Raw genomic sequence first — 22940 nt, forward strand, 5'->3', positions numbered from 1 at the left:
TAAGCTGATAATAGGATGTAAATTAAACTGACGATGTGATGCACATTTTCATCCAGAAGTTATTGATATGCAATAATATCAAGTTTTTAATAATTTTAATGGGTTGTACTTTGAAATCTTTCCGGAAACTTTTTCTTGTCGATAAGCCACTCATTTTTCATCGGCCAGCTTCATAATGTTTGCAAGAATGTAGCAACCAAACATTTTAGTTTTCTGCAAAAAGGTTTAAATTTAGTGACTTCTCTAAAATGTTGGTTTATTTTTTCATATTGACTTACCAATTATTATAAACTATTTGAAGCAGTTCAAGTTAATTGTCCAACATTTTTTCATCGGTCAGCTTTTTAATGTTTTCAAGAACGTAGAATCCATAATTTTAGTTTTCGGCAAAGAGATATACATTTAGTCACTTCCTTCAAATTTTATTTCATTTTTATCTTAACTTACCTATTATTATAAAGTATTTGGAGTAGATTCAGTTATTTGTCTAAAATTGTCCAATTTTTTTATTTCTTCCAATTGACCACGAACTTCGTTGCACCAAGAAGTATTAAAAACCACATGGTTTTTTCGTTGCATTTTAGGGTAGTGTTTTGTCAAAGTTTTCTCATATTATCTTCAACACCTTTTCAAAGGTTTCGTCAACATTTTGGAGCTGTTTCAAGCCAAGTTGAATTTATGTTGAAAATTACATTTACCCTCAAACTGAAAAGTTTTTGCATTTGAAAAACGCTCATCCTGTGTTTATTGGGAGTGGATGACTTTGAATTTCGCTGCATGTTCCTATATCAAATAGTCTTTTGTCGTTTCCTAACGAACTAGTTCCAATGAACGGTTCACTAAAAGGAACGACTGTCACTAGTTCCACCTCTTTCGCTCTCATCGTTCCTTTTGCCATTTATTTTTATTTTCAATTGACGCTCCATCGTTCCGCGGATCGGAGTTTGATTTTTTACTTTTGTTTGACAATAACTATTTGCTAATTCTATCATTTTGGCGCGTGTGTATATTAAAGCATTGATTGACAAGCTGCTATTTAATAGAATCATTGGTGTTTTTGTTTTCACAAAACACAAAAAACCCTTTTAGGATACAGTCATTGCAAATTTGAGTTTAGTTACTTTCTTAAATTCTCCATTTCATTCTTTATTTTTTCACTATATTGCTATTTGAAGTAAATTCACTCAATTTTTTCGTATCTTTCATTTGACAACGAACTCGGTGCACATAGTAAACATACAATGTCATGCGCTTTACAGACTATCAGTTATTTCGGACGGAATGTCGGTGTTTGTAAAGAATCTTACAGTGTGTCGGATCGATACGACTTGTCGGCAATGATTATGTCATGTGCGGCCGAATATTGTTTTGATTTTTATGGTTTTAGCGCCATCTGTTGGCGGACAGCAGAAAACGTACGAAGAATAGGGTTATCCATCCCTGGCAAAAACAAAGATATGTTTTTGTTGGGGATTGGAATCAAATTTCGCGATGGCTGGGAAATGGAGAAGATTATGGCGAAGGCAGCGTCAATAATGGAGGTTTTTGGAGCGTCAGATTATTCCGAGTTTGGACGTTGAGAAGAGCGGTTGGTGTGGCAAGAGAAAAAAGCAAAGGAATAGAAAGATTGTGATTGTTGATTGGATTTTATTGAATAAATTTACCTACATAACAAACTTAACAAAGACACAAAGATACAAAGATACAAACCCATACAATTTGATATAAACAATAATATAAAGACAGTTTTGTTTGAAAGTTTTTTAACGAGAAATAAACTAAATAATATAATGAATAAACAATATTACAAAGTTTAATGTTGAATCAAAGTGTAGTTATTACAAATTAAACATTCTTAAAAGTTTAAGCTATATTATAAATGCAATAATATAAAAACAACAATATAAATGCTTAATATAGCTTAAAAACTAATTATTGCTAAAACCTGAAAAGAGAAATGAGAAATCAACATTAGTGAAGTCAAACAAAAAAAAAATATATAAATTAATAAGTCATAAGAACATTCAATAAAAGACTACTTGCCTGTTGTTGTCCACCTCCACTGCCATATTGTAATTGTCATCGACCCCAGTCTTTCCCAGCTGGCGAATATTTGATGGTTTCCAGAAATATTGTTGATTTTGGCTGCTGCATTGCTTTCCGTCTTCCATGCTGCGTATGATCGTATTCCATCTTGGGTGTATTTAGCGCTGGTCAACCTACAGCGCCACAGGTACCTCTGTTTCGTCTGTTGTCATACTTTGAATACTTGGACATTTGTTTGACATCGGCTGACGGACAGACGAAGACATGAGCTTCTGCAAATAAAATAAAGAAATCTATTAGTTATTTGATTTATGCCAGTTTTTATGTGTTAGCGAAAGGGGTATTCATTAGCGCGGGTTTGTTTCGTTGCGCCTGGTTTGGGCATGATAAATAGTGTTTAGGCTGAGCTCACCCTAGGACTAAGTTTAACGCTCGTAATGTTTGTCGCCGTAGGAACACTAAAGCTGTGAAACAAGCGCTACACGAAAAGGATTGTATGTTTTATTTAAGGAAGTTGTATTTTGACGTTACTAATACTTACGTGATCTAGACGGACGTACGGAAAGACGAAGAAAGGATTTCGTGAGGTCCTGATGAAATATTTGCGGATGCTGTCGGTGGAAGATTTTTAGGCTTGTTTGTTAATGGATTAAAGAATTGTTTTGATGAAATACTTATCTTTTATGAATTGTGTCCTTTTTTTTGGAGAATAATTGTAAATTCTGGCCTTAAGTAATTTTCTTCAATTTCATTATTCCAATTAATCTGAAAGAGAGAAAAAGGGTAATAAAAATCTGTTTATAATGTCATTTGAAAAGAAATAATATTGGTGTCAAATTATTAAATACGGAAGGCTAAAGAAGTTATGAGGGAAAAGGGAAAAAGGTGATTTAAAGGACAGGTGAGTAGCATTTGGGGTGTCCCGAGTTGATGGGCCACGGGGACACCATGGTTGGGGTGGGTCAGGCCATGGCATGCCTTGGAAAGCCGGCATGCCAGCAAACCAATATGAGTGGAGATTGTGTGAAAATTATCTTACGATTTTTGATACGTACCTGTTGTGTTTTGTGATGTCCATCAAAGGCTGGTTGTATTTATTTTTTTTGTCAGCTGTCAGAGGACTGAGTTGCCAATGAACCGCGCCCCACAGACTGAGCCAAAAGCCGGCAACACCGTTCAGCAACCAGCGTACGGCAACTCAGTTCCTCACTCCAGATGGCAGTAGCCTCCGGGCTGTGACAATTAAATAATCGGTAAATGTGTTATCGATCCCATAAACATGCAGCAGTATCGATTATGCCTTCGGACTTAACTTATAATGTGCACAATATATGGGATATGTTCGACACGAGCACTGTCGTCCGGAATAACTGATAGTCTGTAAAGCGCATTAAGTATTCATCGGATGATGAGAAATTGACCATTAATATGTAATTACTTATTTGCAGTTTGAAAATTAACTACTTATTTTCTCAGGTATCCAAATCTCGAAAATAAATACTTCTGTCGCCGATAGAATTTATATAACAGGTTGGCTGATAAGTCCCCGGTCTGGCACATAGATGGCGTCGCTAGTATTAAATGCATATTATTTTTATATAGTACCAACCTTCAAATGATTCGTGTCAAAATTTGACGTCTGTAAGTCAATTAGTTTGTGAGATAGAGCGTCTTTTGGAAGCAATTTTTGTTATTTTGGAAAAAATGGAAAAAAGGAATTTCGTGTTTTGATAAAATACTGTTTTCTGAAGTGAAAAAATAAGGTGGAAGCAAAAACTTGGCTTGATAATGAGTTTCCGGACTCTGCCCCAGGGAAATCAATAATAATTGATTGGTATGCAAAATTCAAGCGTGGTGAAATGGGCAAGGAGGACGGTGAACGCAGTGGACGCCCGAAAGAGGAGGTTACCGACGAAAACAACAACAAAATCCACAAAATGATTTTGAATGACCGTAAAATGAAGTTGATCGAAATAGCAGAGGCCTTAAAGATATCAAGGGAGCGTGTTGGTCATATCATTCATCAATATTTGGATATGCGGAAGCTCTGTGCAAAATGGGTGCAGCGCGAGCTCACATTTCTGAGCGGTGTTTGCAGTTAACTCGGAATACACCCGAGTTTTTCCGTCGATATGTGACAATGGATGAAGCATAGCTCAATCACTACACTCCTGAGTCCAATCGACAGTCGGCTGAGTGTACAGCGACCAGTGAACCGTCTCCGAAGCGAGGAACGACTCAAAAGTCCTCTGTCAAAGCAATGACCTCTGTTGTTTGGTATGCGCATGGAATAATTTTTATCGATTATCTTGAGAAGGGAAAAAGCATCAAAAGTGACTATTATATGGCGTTATTGGAGCGTTTGAAGGTCGAAGTCGCGGCAAAACGGCCCCATATGAAGAAGAAAAAAGTGTTGTTCCACCAAGACAACGCACCGTGCCACAAGTCATTGAGAACGATGGCAAAAATTCATGAATTGGGCTTGGAATTGCTTCCCCACCCACCGTATTCTCCAGATCTGGTCCCCAGCGACTTTTTCTTGTTCTGAGCCCTCAAAAGGATGCTCGCAGGGAAAAAATTTGGCTGCAATGACAAAAAAATTTGTTTTTCTTTGTTAGACCGGGGACTTATCAGCCAACCTGTTACTATTGTTATACTACGTTCGCACTAGACACGAAATCTCGCTATTTAGAACCAAAACCTCTCATCTCCGGTCCTAAGTACACTACTTATTTCATGGCCGAAGGTATGCCTGGGGTGAAGTACTTTCCACCAGTGACATGTGTATCTATAAAAACACAAGAGAACGAAACTGTGAAACGAAACTGCGTCAGTAGGTGGCAGCCATGAGGAAAATTTCTCTAATATCATGCAGTTTATGTCGGCGCTTCTCTCAAATATCATACAGTTTGCGTCGGCGCCACCCAGTGCTGACTTTATGAACCGTAAAGAAAATAGGATTAAAAACCTACTTTGTAGTAACTTATGTTCTTTTTTATAAATGTTTTTATTCCATTAATTTTGTTGGCAGACAATTTGAAATTATAACTGCCGATTCCTTTATAAACAATTTATCAAAACAGCGCTTCGACCTCAACGTCGGTAAAACCTAAGCTGCAGTCATTGTGCGACATCTATACGGTTGACATTTGTTGTTGTTGTAACAGTTTTTAATGTAGTTTCATCCATTTTGTTCTATGCTTGTGTAGTTCAGCTGGTAGCCAGATCAAGGAACTCTGCGACAAGGATGGGGTGTGTCCAGAGTGATCTGGTAGTGAGACGGCTAGGCTTAGCTGGGCAAGCAAAAAGGTTACGAGTGTCATGTGGCCCTTGATTACATATGGGACACACGTCAGCTACGCTACTATCAATCACTGATAAGTATGAATTGAGGCGGCTGCACTTGCCTGATCTTAGTTGGGCCAAAACTACCCTTGTCTGCCGTGGGAGGTCTCTCTCCTCCGGTGCAATGGGCAGCGGTCGGACTCCGAGAACAGGATTAACCTTGTAGCTTCTCACCGCTTCAGCTACAGTATCCTCATGAATCCTGTTCAGACCTGTCTGGTATGCTGCCTGATCTAGAGGCTCTCTTTTGTAACGCTGGATCTCTGGCTCTAGAAGGTGAAGATCAACCCTTACATTCCTGGGTGGAGGTTGTCTATCCACAAGATGGTGATTCGGATGACAACTTCGATGGCAACCCAAGAGGTACTGCTTTGACAACATGTAGTTGTGTCGACGCACTGGGATGATCTTGGTCTCCGCATAAAGGTGATCCAGGGGTGTACTGCGGAGACATCCTGTTGCGGTTCTAAGGGAAGCGTTCTGACAGGTCTGTATGTTATTCCACTGCGTATCGCTCGTTTGATGCGTCCACACTGGCGCTGCATAGTTTACCACAGACCGGCCAATTGCCTTATATGTAGTTAACAAGGTTTCTTTGTCCGCACCGCAAGTGCTGCCGGCAAGCGACTTGAGGACCTTGTTTCTACCGCGGAGCTTATCACAAATTGCAGTGGCATGGGCGGACGACTTATAAAGGCTGTCGAATGTGACCCCGAGAATCTTGGGGTAATTTGTTGTCGGAATTGTTTCGCCATCGACTCTGACATTCAACTGCCTGCGTACTTCCACCGTCCATGTAGTGAAGTGTGCCTGAGGATTTTGTGGGAGATATCCTCAAATTTCTTGCAGTGAAATAACTGGTAAGTTCAGCTAGGTAGACATTTAATCGATCGCAAATGTCATCAACAATGGGCCCGGATGCCATTATTGTGCAATCGTCCGCATAAGACACAATCTCGACGCCGTCAGAAGGGGGTGCAATCGAGGACAGGTAGAGGTTAAACAGTGCCGGAGATATCACCCCGCCCTGGGGAACTCCCTGTTTAACTCTACGGGGTTTTGACTTTTTGTCCCTGAATTCCACGTACGACTGGCGTCCACACATATAATTCAGAACCCAACGCTTCGCCCCTGCCGGTAGGGACGTGTTCTCTATGTCCTCGAATAATGTGGCATGGTTGACCGTATCGAATGCTTTCGATAGGTCAAGCGCCACGAGGACCGTCCTATGACACGGCCTGGGCTGGTTAATTCCCATATTGATATGTGTCGAAATGGCATGTAAGGCCATCGTCGTACTGTGTACCTTACGGAATCCATGTTGATGGTGGGCAGCTGGAAAATTCTCCACAAGGCTGGGGAGGAGTAGTGCCTCAAGTGTCTTGGCTACTGGCGAGAGAAGGGATATCGGTCTGTACGATTCACCTTTACTCGAATCTTTGCCTGGCTTCAGTAGTGGAATCACTCTTCCCATCTTCTAGACATCGGGTATAATGAGTGATTCCAAGGACAAATTGAGGAGTCTGGTCAGGTACTCAACTCCCAGTATTCCCAGATGCTTCAGCATTAGCATTGAAATTCCGTCGGGGCCCAGCGCCTTAGATGGTTTCGCGCTGTTGATGACATTGGTAACTTCGGCAGCGGTAAATTGTGGTGTGTCGTCGGCTCGGAGACCACGTATGCGTCGAGTGGCGCATCTCTTCGGATCAGTCACAGTCACGTCGCCAAAGGTGACTGAAATCCTATCATCCCTTGTAGCGGGGTTCGAGAGGGCTCTCACTGTTGACCACAATTTACCAGTCCCTGTGCCTAAGTTATATTGCTTCAGGTGCTCTAACCAAGTGTTCCTCTTGTGCTCGTCGACTATCTTACTAATCTCTAGATTTAGTTCTCTGATTCTAGGAACAGCAGGGTTAGCACGGCGGCGTTCATCACGCTCGTCTGCGAGTCCCGCCGCTTCGGCTGGGAAGTTGGGCCTCACTTGGGCAATTCGACCAGCGGGTATGAAGCGAGCGGCTGGTGCGTTGATGATGTCCCGGAACGCCCTCTGGGCAACATGAACATGAGAGGGGGATGGGAGCTCACTGAATCGGCGATCGGTGTATTTTCTGAAGCCATCCCAGTTGGCTTTATTTTGATTGATAAACGTCCGGCGTTCAGAGGTTATGAAATCGGAGCGTCGGTTAATAGTGAGAATTATGGGGAGGTGGCCCGATCCCAATGAAATGACGGGTTGCCAGGAAACGTCATTTATCAGACCAGGCGACGCTAAAGATAAATCTGGCGAACTGCTGCAGTCGCCCATAATTCTCGTGGGGCCTCTTCGTTCGCCGTGCAAAATGTGGAGTCACCTATCTGCTCTGCCAAAGCTATGCCTCTCTGGTCATTACCTAGGAGTGAATGCCAAAGTTCATGGTGGGCATTAAAGTCTCCTAGAACCAATCGGTTATGCCCGCACAATAGCCACTCAATGTTTGGGCAATAACCTGGAGCACAGCTACCAACCGGTGGTATATACACATTGTATAGCTCTATCTCGGCAGCCCCTGACTTGACTGATACCCCCATACATTCCATATACGGGTCACTAGTGTCTGGCACAAGCGGGATAGGTCTATACTGCACGGAACGGTGTATTATGAAAGCCAGGCCACCACCTCCACTTCTTGTGCGATCCTTTTGAAGCACATTGTATCCATCACAATGGCGTAGGCTGCAGGTGGAATTCAGCTTATCTTATCCTTTTCCGATTCATAAAGCCCACGATTTCGCTAATCTTACCTCGGAGCCCGTTGCAATTAAATTGCAAAAACGATGCACTATCCGGAACTGGAACAACAATATTCGGTGTAAGATGCTGCGGCGGAGAATATTGTTGAACGGGAGATGTCGGGGGGGTCGCATAGTCAGACGACCCACTGCTGCTATCGCTGGCACAGCATCCTGCCACGTAGTCAGTTTGACTATACTCCCGCAGCGATGTTAAGCCGGAACAGTTCCGGTAATGCACCCACTCCAAGCACCGGTTACACCTGACCGAAACCGAACGGTGGTGGATCAGGTTTCGGCAGACTGAACAATACCATGGTCCGGGGTTCTCCTCTATCCCGGCTCGGACCAACAGCAAACGCAGAAGGCTCCCCGGGATGCACCTTCTCCAACACAAAAAGACGACGAAACAACACGTACACTGATGTGGCAGTCGCTGGCCAATGGATGGGGTCCATCGGGTCAATCCGGTACACAGAACCCGCCGCCGTGGGATTGACGGTTGACATTTGTTGTTTTTGTAGAAGAGAAATTTACAAAGTTTTTGTAGAAGAGAAATTTTCGTCCTCTTGTATTTTTATTCTCTCTGTATATGTAATCCGGAGCGGTGCCAATTAATCTGTTAATTACTTTTTAAGCAGGCCCTACAAGATTACCGCATAATTGCTGGGACGCTCTAAAAGTACTGTTACGAATCTGATAATTATAGATTTAAGTTTATTTAAATTAGTTTCCGTTAATTTAAAATTTCAAATTGTAACGATAAAATCTCGTTATCACTTGTTGGAATCATCTATTCATTTTCGGGTACTTTCTTAAATTTCTTTTATGTTCTTTTGATTGCTTATTTTCATATCGAAATGTTAGTTCTTACTTTCTCATAGTATAACAACCCCTTTGCTTTGTTATTTTGCATTCTCATTTCATCTCATTGTCTATTGTCACTGTTATTGTAGTAATGCGAGCATATATCTATGTGAGTGTATATGTGTTTGGCAGCCACCAGATGAATAACTTAATGGTCGTAGATTCTTCTAGCGTTGTCAAAGAATGTTCTGGCGTTGCCAGAATATTGTAGTGCTACCAGAATATTCTCGCATTGCCAAACCGTCATATATAAAAGCGCTCGCATGCTGCTAACGAGTCAGTCTTAAGGTGGGTATTAAGTTCGAGTTTAGCCGCTAAAATCATAATTTTTTCACGATTACTTTTCTTTAATAATCCATTTTAAGGTGTACAAACATTGTGAAAATTGCTTTGGGATATTCCCCATCAAGTTATAATAAAATCTGCAACAAATATTTATAATTTTATGCCTTTTTCTTACTGATTTAGTTTTCACTTTAGCGATTTAGCGGCTAAACTCGAACTTAGTACCCACCTTTAACTAAAGCGTCAAACGAATAACATCAGTGTGAACGAATTGTAAAGTGAATTAGTGTAAAGTCATAGTAAATAAATTGTAGATTAACGTTATTGAAACGAACAGTATTTTAATTGACGGGTAATTAAAAACGCCTAAATATAAAAACGTAACAATTGCAGTCGGAAGTGAAATAACGGGAAAAAAATCTACAATGAAGTTTAATGAGCTTTGTGTGGAAGACTTAAAAAAGGAGTTGAGCAAACTGGAGCTGCCGACAACAGGCAATAAGGCCCAGCTTCAAAAGCGTCTACTGGAAGAGTTTGAACGGCGTAATATGGACATTGCGACGCATGAGTTTGATTATAAGGAAGACATTGATGAATCAATACTCGTCAATACCAGCAGTGTAGAAACTCCGTCTGTGGTTTCGAGTGTTGTGGATTACACATCAATGCTCAGTGTTTTGAGCAAAATGATGGAGGAAAATTCTATAAAGATCATGGATGAGAATTCTAGAAAAATGGATGAAAATTCTAGAAAAATGGAAGAAAATTCTAGAAAAATGGAAGAAAATTCTAAAAAATTGCTGAAAGAAAATGCCCTACAAATGGAAGCAAGTTCTAGAAAATAGGAAGAAAAATTCGACGAAAATTCTAGAATTCTCAATGAAAAACTACAACAAATTTTTGAAGGCATGGAATTGGATAAGAAAGTTCTTTCCGTGGATGAGAAAATTATGGTTCATGATGAGAACTTTCTACACATCGAGAATAAAATGTCAGAGCTGGAAATTAAAGGTGGTCCAGTGCGCGTCATCGAGGGCTCAAAAATCAAAACTCCTGATTTCGATGGCTCAACGTCATTTGATGTCTTCAAATTCCAATTCGAAATGGTTGCTTGTAGAAATTTGTGGAATGACGATGATAAAGCAATTGAACTTCTATTGGCATTAAAGGGCAATGCTGCTGACGTGATACAAAGCATTCCCGCTGCTTCCAGAAATAACTATAATGAAGTAATAGCTGCACTACAACGCAAGTACGGTGGAGAACATAAGCAAGACATCTTCAGAATGGAATTAAGAGGAAGAGTCCAGAAGTCAAATGAGACTCTACAAGACTTTGCAACAGAGGTTGAGCGGTTGGTGCTTTTGGCATACCCTGGAGAGAATCATCCTCTTATAGATCGTATCAAGATTGAGTCTTTTGTGAATGGCATTCGAGACCCTGAGATAAAATGTGCAACATATGCCACACAAAAAGCTACATTCACAGAAACAGTAACATTTACACTTGTACAAGAGACTGCGGAGTGCTGGCGCAGCCACAAATGCAGAGTGTATGTAAGGTGGAGACCGATTGTGAAGAATCGAAATCCGTGATTGAGTTGATAAAAGAGGCTCTGAGGCAGATAATGCAAGAAATAAAGCAGCAGGCAAATAAATCAAGAATAAAATGCTATAACTCTGATAAGACTGGCATTGCAATCTACAAAGCACACACTACTCGAAAGCTGAACCAAAGGAGATATTTGTAAATGTCAGACAGTTACACATCGAATCTGGAGTGGACTGGCCAACAGAACAGCGTAAAGATCCCATTTTGAACAAAATTATTTCGGCAAAGGAAGAGAACAAGAAGCCCAGTAAGAAAGACATCGCGGCCGATAGTCCACTTATGAAATCATACTGGGCTCAATGGGATAGTTTAGTTCTAGTCAATGGATCCCTGCAACGTAAATGGGAAAGCGAAGATGGCAAGAGCAGCCGAAATTTGATCATCGTACCGGATTCCAAAATAAGAGACGTATTGGCGGAGTTCCATAATGGTCCCATTGGAGGTCATCTGGGAATAACCAAAACAGCCGAGAAAGTGAAGCAACGATTCTACTAGGTTAGATGCCAGAAATCAATTGCTGAATGGGTAGCCAATTGCGAGAAGTGCATGAAGGCGAAAGGTCCAACAAGGAAAAGTCGAGGTCCTATGCAAGAGTATAGACCAGGAGCACCGTTTGAAAGAATAGCAATGGACGTGGCAGGCCCTTTCCCAGTAAGTGATTCTGGAAACCGTTATGTCCTTGTGGTCATGGATTACTTCAGCAAATGGCCAAAGGTGTATGCAATTCCAAACCAAGAGGCAAAAACGATTGTGGATGTGGTCAACAAAACCTGGATATGTCGCTACGGTGTGCCGTCCGAGATTCACTCAGACCAGGGAAGAAATTTTGAATCGGCCATATTCAAAGAGATGCGTGAATCTCTTGGTATCAAGAAAACGAGGACTACGCCATTACATCCACAATCCGATAGCATGGTAGAAAGGTTTAATCGCACTCTGGAAAAGTGGTGGACAACACATCTTCGAAAAGTGGTGGACAACGGCCAGAGGGACTGGGACGAACATATACCAAAGTTTTTGCTGTCCTATAGATCTGCCATTCATGATTCCACACCGGCCAATGTTCTATTCGGAACTGAGTTGAAGTTGCCTGGAGATCTGATATTCGGCGCTAAACCTAATGAGCTCGCCATGGAAGAAAACAGAAACGATATCCCAAACACTTTCGGTGAAGTTCACGAATCAGTGCGCAACAAAATAAAAATGATCAGCAACAGAATGAAGGCGAGATACGATCGTGCTGTAAATACTGAGGGCTTCCAAGAAGAAGAATTGGTTCTGCTATTTAACCCGCAATGAAAGAAAGGATTGTGTCCTAAACTGCAAACACAGTGGGAAGGCCCATACAAAGTCATCAAGAAGATCAATGATGTTGTATACCGGATTCAGAAGGACGACAGCCCTAGATCAAAGATGAAAGTTGTACATCTGGAACGATTGGCTCCTTACGGAACAGGTTCTGTGCCTGGCTTAAGGCTTAAGAGGGAGGCAGTGTTACGAATCTGATAATTATGTATTTAAGTTTATTTTTTCATTTTCATTTATTTATTTGATTTGGATTTTCAGTACAACAAGATACAAATCTTATAAATTTAGTACTAAATATGCATTGTTATAAATAATAAAGTAAGAATAAATCATTCAACTATTATTATCAATATTTAAGTTTGAATAGGTAATGAAATTAACAATAAAAAACTAAATAATTTTAAAGACTAAAAAAAAATATATGTATGTATAAATTATTTAAATGAGTTTCTATATGTATTCCCTGAGAAATAGAGAACTCTGTTAGTAGATAGCATCAGGATTCGCTATAGAATTTAATGACATTTGTCTTGAATCTAGGATTGTTTCTTATGATTTGAATGTGATTCGGGAGTTGGTTCCAGAGACGGATAGTTCGTATCAGGAAGTGTTTTTCAGATAAACTACGACGATGGCTTAGTTGTATAATAGTTCTACCCCGAGAAGATCTGGCAAAATTCAGTTTATTGTATAAGTATGTCGGCTTGCATGTGCTTATTGTTAAATGTTGTTTGCAGTTTTCTGTAGTCCTAAGCATTACAGCCCGCAAAAATCTCAGCGGCATAAAACAATGTAGGAAGAATATAGCTTTTAACAAGATGTAACCTAATATTCAGAGGTGTATACTGTTGGGTTGTCCACAAATTACGAATGATAGAGAATAATTTTCCACAAGTAGCAGTTATATGATTGTTGAAAATAAGATGTTTGTTAAAAATAAGTTAAGATGTTTGTTGAAAATAACTACAAGGTTCTTTGCTTTATCAACAACTTCTAGGAGTGACGTTCCCAATAATAGTTGAATGTTGGTTCCAACTTCAACAGATTTATTACGGATAATTATTGCTTTTGATTTGCTTGTATTAAGCAGTAAACCGTTATTTGAAGCCCAATATTGAATTCTAGAAAGATCTTGATTGATATTAGACACACAGGTTTCTATAGAATCCAGGTGGCATGATGAATATAATTGTAAAGGGTGATTCTTTTGAGGTTAGGATTTTCATGCATTAGTATTTGACAGATCACGTGGGATTTCAGACATGGTGTCAAAGAGAAAGATGCTCAGTATGCTTTGACATTTCATCATGAATAGACTTACTAACGAGCAACGCTTGCAAATCATTGAATTTTATTACCAAAATCAGTGGCAGAAAATCCGCTTTTTTATCGACAAATTTTGTTCAGCGATGAGGCTCATTTCTGGTTGAATGGCTACGTAAATAAGCAAAATTGCCGCATTTGGAGTGAAGAGCAACCAGAAGCCGTTCAAGAACTGCCCATGCATCCCGAAAAATGCACTGTTTGGTGTGGTTTGTACGCTGGTGGAATCATTGGACCGTATTTTTTCAAAGATGCTGTTGGACGCAACGTTACGGTGAATGGCGATCGCTATCGTTCGATGCTAACAAACTTTTTGTTGCCAAAAATGGAAGAACTGAACTTGGTTGACATGTGGTTTCAACAAGATGGCGCTACATGCCACACAGCTCGCGATTCTATGGCCATTTTGAGGGAAAACTTCGGAGAACAATTCATCTCAAGAAATGGACCGGTAAGTTGGCCACCAAGATCATGCGATTTGACGCCTTTAGACTATTTTTTGTGGGGCTACGTCAAGTCTAAAGTCTACAGAAATAAGCCAGCAACTATTCCAGCTTTGGAAGACAACATTTCCGAAGAAATTCGGGCTATTCCGGCCGAAATGCTCGAAAAAGTTGCCCAAAATTTGACTTTCCGAATGGACCACCTAAGACGCAGTCGCGGTCAACATTTAAATGAAATTATCTTCAAAAAGTAAATGTCATGGACCAATCTAACGTTTCAAATAAAGAACCGATGAGATTTAGCAAATTTTATGCGTTTTTTTTTTTAAAAAAAGTTATCAAGCTCTTAACAAATCACCCTTTACATCAGCATACATTTGAATATTTGAAAATTTCACTTGATCAGACAAATCATTGGAATACATGGAGTATAGAAGAAGGCCAAGAGGTATGATGATATTAGGCGCACAGCGGTCGAATCAAAGTTACAGTTATATCTCAGTTTATTACATAGTATTGGATGCAGGACACTGTCAAAGGCTTTTGAGTGATCAAGGAGAATGAGAAAAGCTATATCCCCATTGTCGAGAGCAGACCGTAATGTTGCCACGACATAGTAAGAGCAGTGAGACAGCTGTAATCAGGCCTAAATCCAGACTGTCGTGTGGTTAGAAGGTTTTTCTCATTCAGGTAGTTTTGGATTTGAATATGAAGAATTTTCTCTAGTACTTTGGATAGATATGGTAGTATCGCAATTGGACGAAATTCGCCATTACCTTTTGGTATAGGAATAATTGTTGCAGTTTCCCATGCCACGGGGAAGGTGCTGGTCATAATAATGCAGTTATAGATATGAGTGATATTTTGCAGAGTGTATGGTAGAATAATCTTGATGAATTTGGGATCAATTTCATCACAGCCAACCGAGTTGGATTTAATTGACATACAGCTGTTGTAAACCTCAACTTGTGTTACAGTTTTAATACCAAATTCGGACTCAAAATTATTGTTTGTATTTAACATTATCTCTTGATCAGCGTTAGTCATCAAGGGACTAACAAATAAATGTAGGATTACATATTATTACAATACTTATAGCCTATTGGACAAGAAGATTAAGGAAATTAGTACTATTAAGTTACTGAAAAGAACTTCTTCAATAAGCTCGAATAAGTATTGTAATAATATGTAGTTTAAATGACTTGGACATTAAACAGTCCTGCATTGGTGTCAGGCTAACATAAAAATAGTAAATGTAGGATTTTTATTCCGGAATATCTTCAAAAACTGCTTTACAACTGTTACATTCACAACAGTTTTTAATGTTTTAGAAAAATGTCGTCTAGTGAAGAAAATAACATAAAACCATTCCAACAAAATTTAGAAAATAGCCTTTTTGACCAAATTGGCTCACTGTTGACTTAAAGGCAGTGATGCCAGGAAGTTTTTTGAAAATTCCCTACGTGGCTCCTAAAAATTCCATTTTTTTCCCTACGCCCAAAATTTTTTCCCTACATTTTTTCCCTACGGTACTAAATTCATACAAATTTGGCAAGAATATAACAAATATTTTATATTGAATTCAATTTCTTTGAAATTAATAGTCAGGGATTATATCCGTCAATAAAGGGACCAAATGTTCAATATTATGACATTTTTATTCGGATTTCGAACATTGCAACATCATTGCTCATTTTTAACACTACCAACATTTTTCTTGTGGACTTTAATGGTCGCGTGTTTCTTCAGGTCAGATTTCTACAAATTACGAACTTTCCACAAGCATTGGTATTTAAAATCGTCATTTTCGACCGCCTCTAGCCAACCCTTTAAGTCAACAGTGAGCCAATTTGGTCAAAAAGGCTATTTTCTAAATTTTGTTGGAATGGTTTTATGTTATTTTCTTCACTAGACGATATTTTTCTAAAACATTAAAAACTGTTGTGAATGTAACGATTGTAAAGCAGTTTTTGAAGATATTCCGGAATAAAAATCCTACATTTACTATTTTTATGTTAGCCTGACACCAATGCAGGACTGTTTAATGTCCAAGTCATTTAAACTACATATTATTACAATACTTATTCGAGCTTATTGAAGAAGTTCTTTTCAGTAACTTAATAGTACTAATTTCCTTAATCTTCTTGTCCAATAGGCTATAAGTATTGTAATAATATGTAATCCTACATTTATATACACGAATCCGCGTATGCACTGCAAGTGATCTTTGTGTTAGAAAATATTGAGAGGCACCAAGTTGACGAAGCCATCACCTGTTTATGAACCTTAACGGAAGCGTTTATTCCTGCAAATGAAATCTATTTACACATTTGTAATTAAATAACAATACAAAAACATCTTTTGAACTTTTCTAAATAAAATCATTACAATAACATCGTTAACGGTGAATCGCGTATTCCATTAGTTGATGCTTTGACTACCATATATTTTGGAGCTTCAAATATCTGGAATATTAAGGAAAAGTACTCTTCTTGTTGCAAAATGTAGTAAACTTTGGAAATTGGAAAAATTCCCTACATTTGTAGAAAAATGAAAAATCTGTCCTTTTTTCCCTACCGATGTAATTTTAGGAAAAAATCCCTGGCTAGGAATATAATGTCATGTTTGGAAAATGCTGAGCCACATATTTGATCGTATTTTAACACGTCATTCAAATCACTGACCCAGAAAACATCAAGGAGAGTATTAACAGTGGATGAGAAGTGCCTTGGAATAGTCTTATTGACTGGCGCCATGTTTAATGATTCCATACTTGAAATAAGACTCTTGTCTACCAAAAGGTTACAGTTAAAATCTCCAGTTATAAGGGCATCTTTATAGAGCACACCGATCTGCTCCAATTTCAACAACAGTGGTTCATAATCGACTCTACAGTTTGGCCGATATACACATCCTAGCAACATCTTCCCCGTATCACCCTGAATCTCAATAAATATATATTCCATGACGTCTGATGTTTCAGATCTGCACACTACTTTTGCTTTGAAAATGTTTTTCAAGTATATGGCAACACCTCCACCATGAGAATGTCTGTCTGCTCTAAATAGATTATAGCCATGCACATTGTAAGCAGTGTCAGTAATATCTTTGTGAAACCAGGTTTCGGATACACATGCTGCATCGATTCCTGAGTATTCTATTAAGTATTTAAATTCATCAATCTTTTTATACAAGCTCTGAGCATTCAAGTGGTATATAGTAAAACCGCTGGTCGTTTTAGCAAAAACTCTTATCATGTGAAAGTTACCGTCTCTATTCCCAGTATTGTTAGTTATCATGTATGGGACCATAGTAATAAGAATAAGAGTAGATTCAAGAGTAGTCATGGGTATTTGCATTATAAGGAAGAGTAAGAAAAGTATGTCAGTCTCAAAAGGGAATAATATACGAACAAATATTGTATACGAATGATTATATATTATGTATAAGGATACAGAATTATTCATCCGTGGAATTTGATCGATTATTAGCGTCATCTAGAAAAAATGCACTAAGATCATCGGGAAATTCAATGACCCTAGGTTTATCAGCACTAGTTGTTTTAATGTGCACTAGTCCTCGCTGGGTGTACACAGAAAGGATACGCTTTTGTTTCTTAAGTTTAAGAGCTTCCTTAAATATGTTGTAGTTGTGTGGAGTTAAATTTTCATTTACGTATATGGGTTTATCGCTCTGATAACCAATGTCACACAAGCGTAATTGTCTCTTCTGTTCTCTCTTAAATTGGGAAATAACTTTGAGAATAAAGTTTCGATCGTAAGCCGACTGCATTTTAATGATTATTACGTCGTCAATTTGATTTTTTACGGTTACGTATTTGTTTCAGTCTATAAGCATTTTGTATCGATGGATTGATATTAAGTTTGGTGCAAAGTTTTCCAAATACGTCCCTCAAGTTTTCACTTTCCATTTCGGGCATTCCCGTAATACGGAGGCCAGAAGAGACGACTGAATTATCTTTCTCTAGAAGCTTAAGTTTAACATCTCGAAGCTCATTCTTCAAGCAGTTAATTTCAGAGATCACAGATTTCATATCAGTCACCTGCAGTTTCAACATATCCACTTCAGTTTGGAGTGCATTTATTTTGGTGTTCATATCAACCTTAATTCTTTCTTCACTTTCACGTATCATTTTTTCAATAGTTAGAGTTTGATTTTGGATTTTATTATTTATTATAGTAATAAGTTTTTGATTTGGCGATTCAGAACTATTTATCTTCGGAGTATCGGTAATTTTATTCAGTAATGTGTTTTTAATAGATCTTGATGGTGTGTGACGATTGATATTGTAATCCCGAAATTAACCAATGGGTAACACACTTTAAATGTTCGTAAACTAAAGTTTACTTTTAGGATGATTGTGAAAATAGTGGTTGTGAGATTTGATAAGCGGTAAAAGAGCTTAAAAATATAGTTTAATAATTGTTGTATATGTTTAGGATGATGTTGGTAAATAATGGTTTTGAAATTTGATAAACAGAAAAAAGTTTTAACGAATATCGAGTCTTGCGTTAATGTTTAAAAATTATAGTATAGTTTTAGGATGAATATGATACACAGTGGTTACAAAATTCAATAAGGAGATCGACACGGGTTAAGTACAAGTAGAGCTTTCACTTGTATGTATGCGTGTTTTATACAATTTCACTCGTTTCTCACTACTGTTATGGCGAGAGTATCTCTCAGTAGTTTTCACTAATTTGTTTTCGTTTCTTTTTTTGTTTTGTTCGTGTTGCTTATCATAACGAAAATAGGGAACTACAACAGCTGTCTCAAGTCGTGAGCGCATTCATTAGTGATCAGGAAAAGTATTACCTTATGGTTTGTTAGGTCTTATTCAGTTTATTACCTTATGCAGTGCAGTGGCCAGCAATGAACTTATGTTCGTTTCGTTGGGATAAATAATAACGCTCACCTATTTCTTTGTGCATTCGTAACTTACATTTTATTGAGGTATTCTTAGAGTAAGAGTTGTTGAGGGCTCGATGGTTCGATGGAAAAAGAGACCATGTCATGCTCATTGACTTGACAGTTCAACTCGCAAGTCGAGCGAGTAACATGAAATGACCTCAAGTTGCCATCTATCTTACAACTATCAAGTAAATGCATACAGTATAAAAGTGACCGTTAAATTCAAATTAATAAGAAATTCATGAGAAGGGGACAACTACATTCAACATTCTGGGGCCCCTTGGCCCATAGGCCAAATTAAACTCGTATCATTCCATTATATGTAAAAAATCAATTTAAAAGTGCTAATAAAGTCTAAGTCTATGAACGGTATCTACTGTGTGAATTTATATGGATGTTACTTCCAACTAGTTAATTTTCCTTTTTCACAAGTACTCTTTGGAATCTATAACAAATTCATATAAATGGTTTTATGTCAAAGTATTTTCTTGTTGTATCCATAATTCAAATTACTTGTGTGTATGTTAATATATATACGTATGCTTAAATTTTCGTATTGACATTTCGTAGTATGTATTCGATTTTCCATTTTTTTCATTTCAATTTGAAATTCATTAATTCAAGAGGTACGTTTCATATATTAATAGTACAAAATAAAATTAAAAGTCTTACAATGATTCTTGTAGGCGTTTTAAGGCGATCAACGCTTCTTCGATATGCTGTTTCGCATTTCCTGATGGTGTTGTTATATCGTGAGTAGGTCGACGAGGTTTAGACCGAAATTCATGAGAAGGGGACAACTACATTCAACAGTTCGTATATATGCACAAAATGATTTGCAAATTTTGATGAATTTCTTTTTTATATTTTACGTATTAAAACTTGATATAAAGTTTAGTTTATAACGACACTTTTTTTAACTTTATATTGTCTTATTCACTAGGAAAAAGCTTTTTAATACGAGCTTTAACAAAACACGTCCACTCCCAACCAATGTTGAGAGTGGACGTGTTTTGTTAAATTAAAATTTCAAATTGTGACGATAAAGGGTGATACGGTCACAATTTGGTCAATATAAACTTGACGTATTTCTTTCAATTTTGCATTTAAAAAACCTGAACACCCCCCATTTTGAAGGTGTGTGAGTGTGTAGAATGTTGCTGCTATTTTGATTTTGGAATTCACTCTTCAGTTGTCAAAATGCCGTCCAACCAAGAAGAGCAGCGTATCAAAATTTTGCTCGCGCATCGCGAAAATCCGAGCTATTCGCACGCAAAGCTGGCAAAATCGCTAAATGTTGCCAAATCAACCGTTACAACTGTAATTAAAGTGATTGGGGAACGTTTGTCGACAGCCAGGAAGTCTGGATCGGGGGGAAATCGAAAACCGGAAGCCGCTAAGACGACAAAGAGAGTTGCAGGTAGTTTCAAGCGAAACCCTAACCTCTCTCTCCGAAATGCCGCAAATAAGCTGGGTGTATCGTCTACAACCGTGCATCGAGCCAAAAAACGAGCCGGACTATCGACTTACAATAAGGTAGTGACTCCAAATCGCGATGATAAACAAAATACGACGGCCAAAGCGCAATCCCGGAGGCTGTACACGACGATGCTGACGAAGTTAGACTGCGTGGTAATGGACGACGAAACCTACGTCAAAGCCGACTATAAGCAGCTTCCGGGACAGGAGTTTTATACGGCAAAAGGAAGGGGAAAGGTAGCAGATATTTTCAAGCACATAAAACAGTCAAAGTTCGCAAAGAAATATCTGGTTTGGCAAGCCATCTGTACCTGTGGCTTGAAAAGCAGCATTTTCATAGCTTCCGGGACTGTCAACCAAGAAATTTATGTGAAAGAGTGTTTGAATAAACGTCTGCTACCTTTCCTGAAGAAACACGGTTGTTCCGTACTGTTTTGGCCGGATTTGGCATCTTGCCATTACGGTAAAAAGGCCATGGAGTGGTACGCCGCCAACAACGTGCAGGTGGTTCCCAAGGACAAGAACCCTCCCAACACGCCAGAGCTCCGCCCAATTGAGAAATACTGGGCTATTGTCAAGCGGAACCTAAAGAAGACCAAAAAACTGCTAAGGATGAGCAGCAGTTTAAGGCAAACTGGCTTTCTGCGGCGAAGAAGGTGGACAAGGTGGCTGTACAAAATCGGATGGCAGGTGTCAAGCGTGAGGCCCGGCAATTCGGATTTGGAAAAGCGAAAGCCTAACTGAATATTTTTCCTGAATTTTATACTAATTGAACTTGAAAAAGAAATTTAATTTGATTTTTTAAATAAACGATTTCACCGATTTACACGCGTTTTCCCTTGACCAAATTTTGACCGTATAACCCTTTAAAATTTCGTTATCACTTGTTGGAATCATCTATTCATTTTCTAGTACTTTCCTAAATTTCTTTTATGTTCTTTTGTTTGCTTATTTTCATATAGAAATATTAGTTCTTACTCTCTCATAGTATAACAACCCCTTTGCTTTGTTATTTTGCATTCTCATTTCATCTCATTGTCTATTGTCATTGTTATTGTAGTAATGCGAGCATATATCTATGTGAGTGTATTTGTGTTTGGCAGCCACCAGATGAATAACTTAATGATCGTAGATTCTTCTAGCGTTGTGAAAGAATGTTCTGGCGTTGCCAGAATATTATAGTGCTACCAGAATATACTCGCATTGCCAAACCGTCATAATAAAAAAATTTAAGTTCTTACTATCTCATAGTTTCACAACTCCTTTCCTTGGGTTATGTACATATTACCGACGATTCGTCCCAAACTTCGCCAGCATCGCCGCTAGTCTCCATAAAGGGTGATACGATCAAAATTTGGGCAAGGGAAAACGCGTGTAAATCGGTGAAATCGTTTATTTAAAAAATCAAATTAAATTTCTTTTTCAAGTTCAATTAGTATAAAATTCAGGAAAAATATTCAGTTAGGCTTTCGCTTTTCCAAATCCGAATTGCCGGGCCTCACGCTTGACACCTGCCATCAGATTTTGTACAGCCACCTTGTCCACCTTCTTCACCGCAGAAAGCCAGTTTGCCTTGAACTGCTGCTCATCCTTAGCAGTTTTTTTGGTCTTCTTTAGGTTCCGCTTGACAATAGCCCAGTATTTCTCAATTGGGCGGAGCTCTGGCGTGTTGGGAGGGTTCTTGTCCTTGGGAACCACCTGCACGTTGTTGGCGGCGTACCACTCCATGGCCTTTTTACCGTAAGGGTGATACGATCAAAATTTGGGCAAGGGAAAACGCGTGTAAATCGGTGAAATCGTTTATTTAAAAAATCAAATTAAATTTCTTTTTCAAGTTCAATTAGTATAAAATTCAGGAAAAATATTCAGTTAGGCTTTCGCTTTTCCAAATCCGAATTGCCGGGCCTCACGCTTGACACCTGCCATCAGATTTTGTACAGCCACCTTGTCCACCTTCTTCACCGCAGAAAGCCAGTTTGCCTTGAACTGCTGCTCATCCTTAGCAGTTTTTTTGGTCTTCTTTAGGTTCCGCTTGACAATAGCCCAGTATTTCTCAATTGGGCGGAGCTCTGGCGTGTTGGGAGGGTTCTTGTCCTTGGGAACCACCTGCACGTTGTTGGCGGCGTACCACTCCATGGCCTTTTTACCGTAATGGCAATATGCCAAATCCGGCCAAAACAGTACGGAACAACCGTATTTCTTCAGGAAAGGCAACAGACGTTTATTCAAACACTCTTTCACGTAAACTTCTTGGTTGACAGTCCCGGAAGCTATGAAAATGCTGCTTTTTAAGCCACAGGTACAGATGGCTTGCCAAACCAGGTATTTCTTTGCGAACTTTGACAGTTTTATGTGCTTGAAAATATCTGCTACCTTTCCCCTTCCTTTTGCCGTATAAAACTCCTGTCCCGGAAGCTGCTTGTAGTCGGATTTGACGTAGGTTTCGTCGTCCATTACCACGCAGTCAAACTTCGTCAGCATCGTCGTGTACAGCCTCCGGGATCGAGCTTTGGCCGTCGTATTTTGTTTATC

The 22940-nt window shown here is 38.9% G+C and overlaps 1 protein-coding gene and 1 long non-coding RNA gene across 3 annotated transcripts in view; one reads left to right on the forward strand and one right to left on the reverse strand.

Annotated features, from left to right (window-relative positions):
- Positions 1-1786: 1786 nt before the first annotated feature.
- The window catches only part of unc-119 (unc-119 lipid binding chaperone), a 70631-nt gene continuing 49477 nt past the window's right edge, over positions 1787-22940 (reverse strand). Inside the window, exons 3-6 of one of the 2 annotated variants that reach the window (XR_012720249.1) lie at positions 3102-3424; positions 2588-2811; positions 2044-2318; positions 1787-1945 (exon numbers count right to left, since the gene is read on the reverse strand). The gene's annotated coding sequence lies outside the window, so the exon portion shown is untranslated. The remainder of the gene's footprint in view (positions 1946-2043; positions 2319-2587; positions 2812-3101; positions 3425-22940) is intronic. The other variant, XR_012720250.1, reaches the window with a different exon arrangement.
- On the forward strand, positions 19462-19849 carry LOC142230664 (uncharacterized). Its single transcript, XR_012720765.1, has 2 exons — positions 19462-19555; positions 19616-19849. It is a non-coding gene; the product is annotated as an uncharacterized LOC142230664 (long non-coding RNA).

This window comes from Haematobia irritans, chromosome 3 (assembly GCF_050003625.1).
Source record: "Haematobia irritans isolate KBUSLIRL chromosome 3, ASM5000362v1, whole genome shotgun sequence".
Lineage (NCBI taxonomy): Eukaryota > Metazoa > Arthropoda > Insecta > Diptera > Muscidae > Haematobia > Haematobia irritans.